Source organism: Ctenopharyngodon idella, chromosome 4 (genome assembly GCF_019924925.1).
Source record: "Ctenopharyngodon idella isolate HZGC_01 chromosome 4, HZGC01, whole genome shotgun sequence".
NCBI lineage: Eukaryota > Metazoa > Chordata > Actinopteri > Cypriniformes > Xenocyprididae > Ctenopharyngodon > Ctenopharyngodon idella.
This window is the reverse complement of record NC_067223.1, coordinates 24,810,752-24,819,518: the sequence shown is the minus strand read 5'-3', so window position 1 is coordinate 24,819,518 and position 8,767 is coordinate 24,810,752. Positions and strand designations below refer to the sequence as shown.

The 8,767-nt window shown below is 35.7% G+C and overlaps 1 protein-coding gene across 2 annotated transcripts in view; it reads right to left on the bottom strand.

Annotated features, from left to right (window-relative positions):
- The window catches only part of LOC127511088 (gastrula zinc finger protein XlCGF57.1-like), a 195,809-nt gene that overhangs the window by 79,795 nt on the left and 107,247 nt on the right, over positions 1-8,767 (bottom strand). The window lies entirely within an intron of this gene.

Genomic DNA, 8,767 nt, shown 5'->3' with positions numbered 1-8,767 from the left:
CTAATATTATGCATTATTATGCATTATAAATTATGCAAAATTACAGCATTTAAATGGTAGAGTTCTCCTTGCTTTGTCATATAGTGTCTCTCTCAGTGGATGGGACACAGATTTACTGATAGTAGTAAAATCTTTATAACACGGAGAGTGATCACAACGAGCTATATCACAAATAACATTTCCAAACGTGTTTTCGTACATTATTACATATTCAAACAGATCAGAAATTATGAATCTGTAATAAATAATATTTTGGTCAAGTTGTTTACTTTCATTGAGTTCGTGTCCTAAAGTGCCAGAATGCATTGCGTTGCCGACGTCACGTTCCCAATCTCTACACTATTGCGGGCTGATTCTTCAGATAAAATATGCATCCTTACAACCGTCTAAAACATTATGTAAAGGGCATAAAGTAGACATTGTCATAATTCATCAACTTGAGTTCATTAGCAATTGCTTGGCATAAATGTTCACTATTCATTGATTGAGAATCACTTTGAAGCAGTCTGAAATGCTGTTGTGTGAGCCTGTAGAACGGGAACAGCGCCACCTTGTGACTTTGCAATGTGTAGTGCTCTTTTTTTAATGAAATCATATCCTTCTGAAGTTAAATAATCAATAGGCTGTATGGCTATTTATGTTTTTAGATCCCCAAAATATAAGATGTCTTAAATTTAATGTCATAAAAAATCTTCAATACGTTACATGTCTTAATGATCATTTTAAGAAATCTCACCCGGAGGGATTTTGTTTTATTCACACACATGCTCCTACATATATTTTACAGTTGGCACACAGAGGCGCCAGCACTGTTGAGTCCTGTCTGTGTGAAATATCCACCAGCCAGTGGCCCGCCCAAGTGAAGTCTATGTGTGGAAAGCACTGGCATATATTTAGCAAAATTCTCCTCTCTAGAGATTGGCATGCTATGGTCATTGATATTCTTTACGTGACATTGTTCACAAGCTGTTTTATTCACATCTTCCCGCGGTTGAAACTGATTTATCAAATACATGAGACATGATTCATTTCAGTAAGTTGTACTGTATCTTTTGAGAAGATATGAATTCTATTATTATATATATAGTTATATATACAGTTATCAGACAAGATTGGAACTTCAAACGGGACCGGCTTCTATGTTCAGATGAAACTAAAAAAAAAGAGCTTTTTGGCAGCAAACCCACCAGATGGGTGTGGTGCACACATGGATAAAAAATACCCCATGCCGACGGTTAAATATACTGCTGGATCTTTAATGTTGTGGGCCTATTTTTCTGCTGGAGGTCCTGGACATCTTGTTCAGATACATAGTATCATGGATTCTATCAAATACCAACAGATAAAAAAACAAAACCTGACCGCTTCTGCTAGAAATCCAATAATGGGCAGTGGTTGGATCTTCCATCAGGACAATGATCCAAAACAAACATCAAAATCAACACAAAAATGTGTCACTGAGCACAAAATGAAGCTTCTGCCATGGCAGTCCCAGTCCCCTGTCCTGAACCCTAAAGAAAATGAGTGGAGTGAACTGAAGAGAAGAAGCACCAACATGGAGCTGGAATCTGAAGGATCTGGAGAGATTCTGCATGAAGGAATGGTCTCTGATCTCTTGTCAGGTGTTCTCCAAACTCATCAGGCATTATAGGTGAAGACTCAGAGCTGTTATCTTGGCAAAAGGAGGTTGCAAAAAGTATTGAATAAAAGGGTGCCAATAATTGTGGCCAACGTGTTTTAGAGGAAAAACATTTATTTCATAATGTGAGTTTCCCCCCACTTTCAATTATTTTCCTTAAATGAAAGGTTCAATTTTTGCTAATTTTATTAATTAAAGATCAAAAGGATAAACAATGCAGATTTATTTTTAAAGTCATCTTTGATCATATTTACCAAGGGTGCCAATAATTCTGACCACCACTGTATATTCAGGGCTGTGTATTCCCAAGTTGTGGAAATGAGACATGATTGCTTAGTTTTAATAGGTTTTAAAAGTAACCAAAATACTAAACATTAAAATTAAAGCAGAACAAACATGAACAGAAATGTTTGATCCGAGATTGTTCAGTTTGGTTTTGATCTGATGTCACTTTTATATTTTTAAGCTCTAAATAACAACAACAACAACGATAACATTGCAATAGATAATTTATCCGATTTTTAAAATATTTTTATTGTTGAGATCCATTCAAAAGTATGGAACGTGTAACATTTAAAAACTTGCACAAATTGAAAAGAAATAATAAAAATTAAATTTAAAAATACAATTTATTTACAGTAAAGTTTACCCCTTTCTTTATATATGTGACCTTGCAGTAATCCAAAAGTAATCAGATTACATTACTGTCATATTGTGGTACTTGGATTACGTTACTGAATACTTTTTTTTTTTTTTAAGTAATTTATAATTGTAACGGAATACATTTTTAATGTAACCCTCCCAAGTCTGGGTATGGGTAAGTATATTTTCATGGTTATTATTATTATTTTTCATATACATATGATTACATATGATAACGCATGTTTCAGCTTCTTGTGTTTTGAACAGGAGATTCTGTACTCTTTCAGTAGATGTACAATAGCGCCACCTAGAGTGAAAAAATGGAAAGCCAGAAAATTCTTTTTGTAAAAGAGTTAATCTACATTTTCCATTTTAAATTCAATCAGGTACCTATTCCACTGTGTGTGTGTGTGTGTGTGTGTGTGTAGATGTAGTAAATATGAGCATGGAAACATATTGATAAATAACTTCCCCACACCTTCAGCACTCATGCATCCCTATATAAAAACTTTACCACCACTGAACATCACTGTGGGAACCAGGCACTTCTCACTGTACTCCTCCTCTAGCAACACCATACCATTTTAGATGCTGTTTGCTCTGTAATGATTGACTTGGTCACATGAGTATATGGATTCACAGAGGTCTATATTTTGTAAATATGGCCTTTGGAAAAGGCTAAATGAGTTTATTGTGCTTTGGCTACGGTAGGTGCAGTAGTTCCAGTGTGAACAATGATCATGCATTTTACTTCTGCACGTTGTGTCTTAAGAATAACTATAAACAAGATAAAAAGTGATTACATGTTCAATTAATGTAAACTAAAATGTTATTAAAAACTTAGAATAATAAACAGACCACAATGTCACATACTATTCTATCCTCCTCCTCACTCCCTATTGATGTGCTCTACTATGAGTAGGAAGGGAAACTGCCTCCCTGCAATTCAGGACCTGATGTGAGGGCTGCTGGAGGAGTACAGCACATTGCTGTGCGCATCCAAAGGAGGGCGTCCTGCCTTAGACACTCCTCTGCACCTTACAGCCAGGCATTTCCCATCTGAAATCCCTCAGACAACTTCAGGGCAAGAGCAAGCAGAGGTGCCGCACCAAGTACACGTGTGTGCCCTTGTGTACTGTCCCATGCTTTGAGGAGTACCACACACTGAAGCATTATTAGGCCTGTAAAAACTCAGAGTATATATTTATTTGTGTTTGATGATACTATTTTGACTATTATTCATTGTAATTATTTTTGTAATTGTTGTTATTATATTAGTAAATATAAACTTATGTATAATATAGTTTGTTTTAAACAAAAAGCATTTACCAAAAGTCAGAGTATATTTATTTTTTTTTTGTTTATAACGACACTATTTTAATTGTTATTTATTGTAAATGTTCGTAATTTTATTAAGTATAAATGTATATTGTTTTAAACAAAAACATTTACCTTACATTGAAAGAGATTTAATAAAACATGCATGAAATAAGTACATTTTGTGATTTCTTTTTAATAAATGTCATACGTTTGAATTGTATGAATAATGCTAAACTTATACTATACATATCTCTCACTAGCAAAGCAGAGAAAAGCTACATGGTATTTGACACCATTAGCTTGCTCAAATGTGTTGTTGATACATGAGGAAATATAGTTTACATGATAAGTGAGCTGTGACCATATATATATATATATATATATATATATATATATATATATATATATATATATATATATGTATGTTGTTGTTAATATATAGGGAAATGTAGTTTACATTATGTCAAATACCATGTAGCTTTTCTCTGCTTTGCTAGTGAGAGATATAAAACTGTCACAGAGCTCTGAGACTTGGGGTAAAATCCACGTGCAGCTTTTATTAAGGGAAATCCAAAATCATAGTCACAGCCAGGCAAGAGTCAAAATCCATAGAAACAGCCCAAAAACAAAACCTTATGCTCAGAACAGCAGGTGACAACAGTTTAAACCTCAACGTAGATGACAGAAACAAACAGTGTATAAATAGGCAGAACTAAATGACATGAGTGAAAACAGCTGAGTGCAATGAAGACATGATGATGAGTCCAGGACAAAGGGTTATGGGAAATGGAGTCTGAAATGGTGAGAAAATGTCCGGGGTGGAGTGCCCTCTGGTGGCTAACCAGGACACTCCAACTGGAGATCATGACAAAAACTCAGTCACAATTTTAATACTAAAACAAACAAGAAATCGATGTAATGCTTTTAACGTCAAATACATGTGCTTTGATAGTATATTTACGTTACCTATCAAGTCAGCTGAACCCTAACTTTACCTGCTGAATGTATGGAAAATATTAAATAATGTGAATATCCACATTATTGAGCACTGTCCTTTTTTTACAAGAGAATTTCTTTAAAAAAAAATCTTTATTCACATTTTTTGCGTGATTGGAAATAATTCTAGATGCTTCAGAATCTAAGAAAAACCTAAAATATACTCACCAATTGTCACGCAGCTGTTGTTGGGGAGAGTGCTGTGTGAAAGCGAAATTCAAAGCAGTGGGGACAAAAACAGCAACATAAATATGTCAACCATAGTTTGTACACGCTAACAAATAATTTAAGAGGATTTGAATAAAAAGTAAAAAGTATTTGTTATTTTTACACAAAATGAGGTGATGTTTGCAATATGGAGCGTTAAACACTCTAATTTCATTTATCTGTTTCATTCATATTGGAAGCCAGAGGGCGCCCTCGATTGTTTTATTACTAATTTCCACATAAGATCATTTAAATGTTTTTAAGAAGGGCAAAAGCAAAGAAGGGAAAGTGAGAGGTCCGATCAAAGAAATGTGGGATTAAAACAGTATGAATAGAAAAGTGCCAGTAAAAAAAATAAAGTGAGGTACGGGTTAACATGTTAAATAAAATGCTCTTTTTTTCATTCTGCCGAAAATGTGCAGAGAGCCCACTGTTGTTATAGTAACGAACAACACTTTTATGTGCATCTGATTGACAGATAAATCATGCGATCTTATTTCACTGTTATTAGTAATGTTGAGGTTATCTCAGCTTTGTACAAAGTTTGCTTCATACATTTAGTTTAACTGTTTTTAAAGAGGGCAAGCTTTACCATTCAACTGAACTGTGTGTATGCATTTTAAATACATTGTTCTCGCTCCGTCCATGCAATTACTGCATCTTTGTATGAGCTGAGTTTTCTATGTACTTAAACTGCTCAGTGCTCTGGTAATATCAATGGTATGACTCATTTCAGGAGCTGCCAAAATTACAATTTAAAATCAGAATATGAGCATAGCTCACTTACATTCACTAAAAAATTGAAACGTTTGCAATACTCATTCAAAACACGAGCGCCAGTGATTAAATGTCAAAGTGCGCCCCGCCCCCAGCTGAACTGGGCAAAGCAGACTATCGGGTGGGCTCAGCCACCCCTGCACATCCAGCCCTGACAGGGATAATGTGTTTTTCATAGAAACAGAAGACAGATTCATAATGAAACAGAAATATTTGCCTGTTTCTATCGTGACCAGGTAACTCTATCTTGGTCATGAGCCACTTCCTCTATTCATATTACTCAACTCCTTTAAAAGGTCTACCTTTATAGATTCAGGAGGAGTCAGGTAGGTGTACAATATTATCTTTTTCGATTATATTATCTCAGGTTCTACTCTGATCACTACTGTACCCCTTAGGCCTAAGGTCCAAATAACAACCATGCCTACCTGGGTGGGATGGGTTAGCCTTCCGTTCAGTGCACCACAGCTGGCTCTTCGCCCTCAGAGGACAGCTATGCCTGCTAATGCACTCCCATGGACCACTCTATTGTGACTGGTTGGCAACCTTGACCGACTTTGTAAAGTCTGTTGGGATATCGCTATAAAAATCTATCATTTTTAGAGAGTCATCTCATGATACCTCAAATAGATTCTTACTCTACAGCAACGAACAGACTGGGACAATACTATCAGATTTTGAGGGCAGTCCTCATTCTTATTTTATTATTTTTTTGAGGAGGCAAAAGCTAAATACACCACTCTATGCCAGCTAAGCTGGAAGTTCCATATGCCAGATACACAATTACATTTTAAGGCTTACCCTGTCTCTATTCAGTATATGTTTTCTTCTCTAAGAATGTCAGGTGTCTCCTTTGATATTCTGTGGTTGTGGTTTGTAGCTGGCTTCCGCTTGCTGCTGCTTGCTTGCACACATAATCTCTACATTCATGCACATGTTGCTTCTACTTGCGATAACGTCCTGTGTGCGTTAATTGTTACATTACTTGCATCAATTGCTTTATTTACCTGCGTCAACACATCTCTTGTTTGCGTCAATGGCTTTAGCAATACACACATTTTTTATTGTACATTTTATCAGATTTCTATCTTTCTTGACATTTCATTCCTAACAGTCATCATATTTGGCACTTATCAATGCTTCTGTCCCCCAGAACCCATATTCACCCACACACATAATGCAACATACGTCATCTTTACAGGATGTGGTATACAAATGAGTGCACAGTATGTTTTTGTCATGCTATGCAACCTTCATGGCCCCTAGAGAATCTACAAAATCTTTGATTTTCAGCTTTTTGTTATATATATTGTTTCTTATAATTTAGATTTTAATCTCATTGATTGGAAGAGAACACTCCATTTTCAAAATGTTCCTCTCTAAGTTCATTTTTGTAGCTGACTAATGAGTTTTTGGACACTGAACAGATTTTTCTTAAGTAAATGTGATGGTAAATGTTACATTTTTACAAGCTGTTTTATTGACATGTTTTCACAGGTTTAAACAGATTAATCGCTTACATGTGACATGATTTCGGTAAGTTGTACTGTATCTTTCAACATACCTGAGGATGTTCATTCATGGATTTTTTTGTGTTGTAACTAGTAAAGCAAAGAGATAATCGGTTCATGTGCGCTCTGCTCGAACTGAAGCGCTACAACGATCTGCCATGCCACAGAGCGCCAAGAAAGAGAGATCTCCCCCCAAGTTAGTAGGACTCGGCTGCAGCTGGATCTCAACCACACATTTTCCAAGACCCGCCCCATTCTACTTCTGATTGGCTAGTAATGTTAGTTTGGTTGAGAGCGAAAACTGTGTTCCCCTCATACCATTGGTAGACGAACTCATGAACTTGAACGTGATATCAAATTTTTTTAAAATGTAGGACTATCTTTTTTTTTCCACAGCCAAACGCAGCACGCCGAAATTACAGCACGGTACCGCAAAACTTTAAGCCCTGTAATTGATGTTGTAAACAAGCACTTGTGTTGCTCCTTCGAACATATCACCCTGAACGAGAATGCTACTCTCTGTAATGTGATGGATGCATGCATAAGATCCAGGCAGTGGTAGAGAAGATGGACAAGAAGCTGAAGTAGAAGCTGAAACTGCTAAAACTGTCTCTGTCTACTACAGATTTTAAATGGATTTCAAAAGTTTTTGAAGGAGTTTGTGATGTTGCAACTGTGGGATCTACTGTTTTAGTTGGTTATTTAACTAGGGACCAAGCACTGAAGGTGTAATAGCACTTATTGTATCCGTTAGTTTCCTTATTATCATTCTTTCACTCTTAAACTCTATGGCAGCCCATAGAACCATATGGTAAAAAGTTGTGTAACACAGCCCACCTCAAACACCCTTGTAATTCACTTTGAACTTTATGAATGATTAGTTTGGGTTTAAGTGGTGTGTGTAAATGAACTGGAAGCAAGCAGAGTATGTGTGTTTCTAAAGCATGTGGTGCCATCTGCTGTTAAAAACTAAGCTCAGAATCGATTCGAGAAAGAATCACGATACATCGGAAAATATCAGAATCGCTCCAGATTCTTTGTATCGCGAATCAATAATTGATGTATTGTGCCAGCCTAGGCTGCTTTCCATTCTAAATGTTTATGCCCTTCACTCGCTAATTTTCCTCCGTCTCCTGGACTCAGATGTGTGTCATTGCTTAGGTTGCACGAGTGCCCACTACTGGCGGAATTTGTGCATAAGGTTTAAATGAAACACACTAAGCCCTTGATCACTTGGAATTCACTATGGAGCTGATTTATTATTTTAACCCTTTTTTTATATATTTGTTTTATATAAAATCCTATGGTATATGAGCTGTTGGAGAAAAATAACATTACACAAGTGAAACAATATATCAATAGTATAAACTTTGACTGTGAATATAAGGTAGCTACAAGTATTATGTGCTTAAATCTCAACATAATATATTATACACTATTATGTGATTAATTCTTAAAGTCCCCCTGTAGTCAATTATTTTATCCCTTAAAACTCATCTTTTATCACCAAAATGACATATTTAAACATTTTTTCCAGTGAATAAATTTTCTTCATGCCTTAAAATAACTTGAATGTAACTCTACACCCTTGCCTCATTTAATATACCTGGATTAATGAATATGCAAATTAGACATGCGCATAAAAAACATGCGCATAAACTACGATGGAAACACT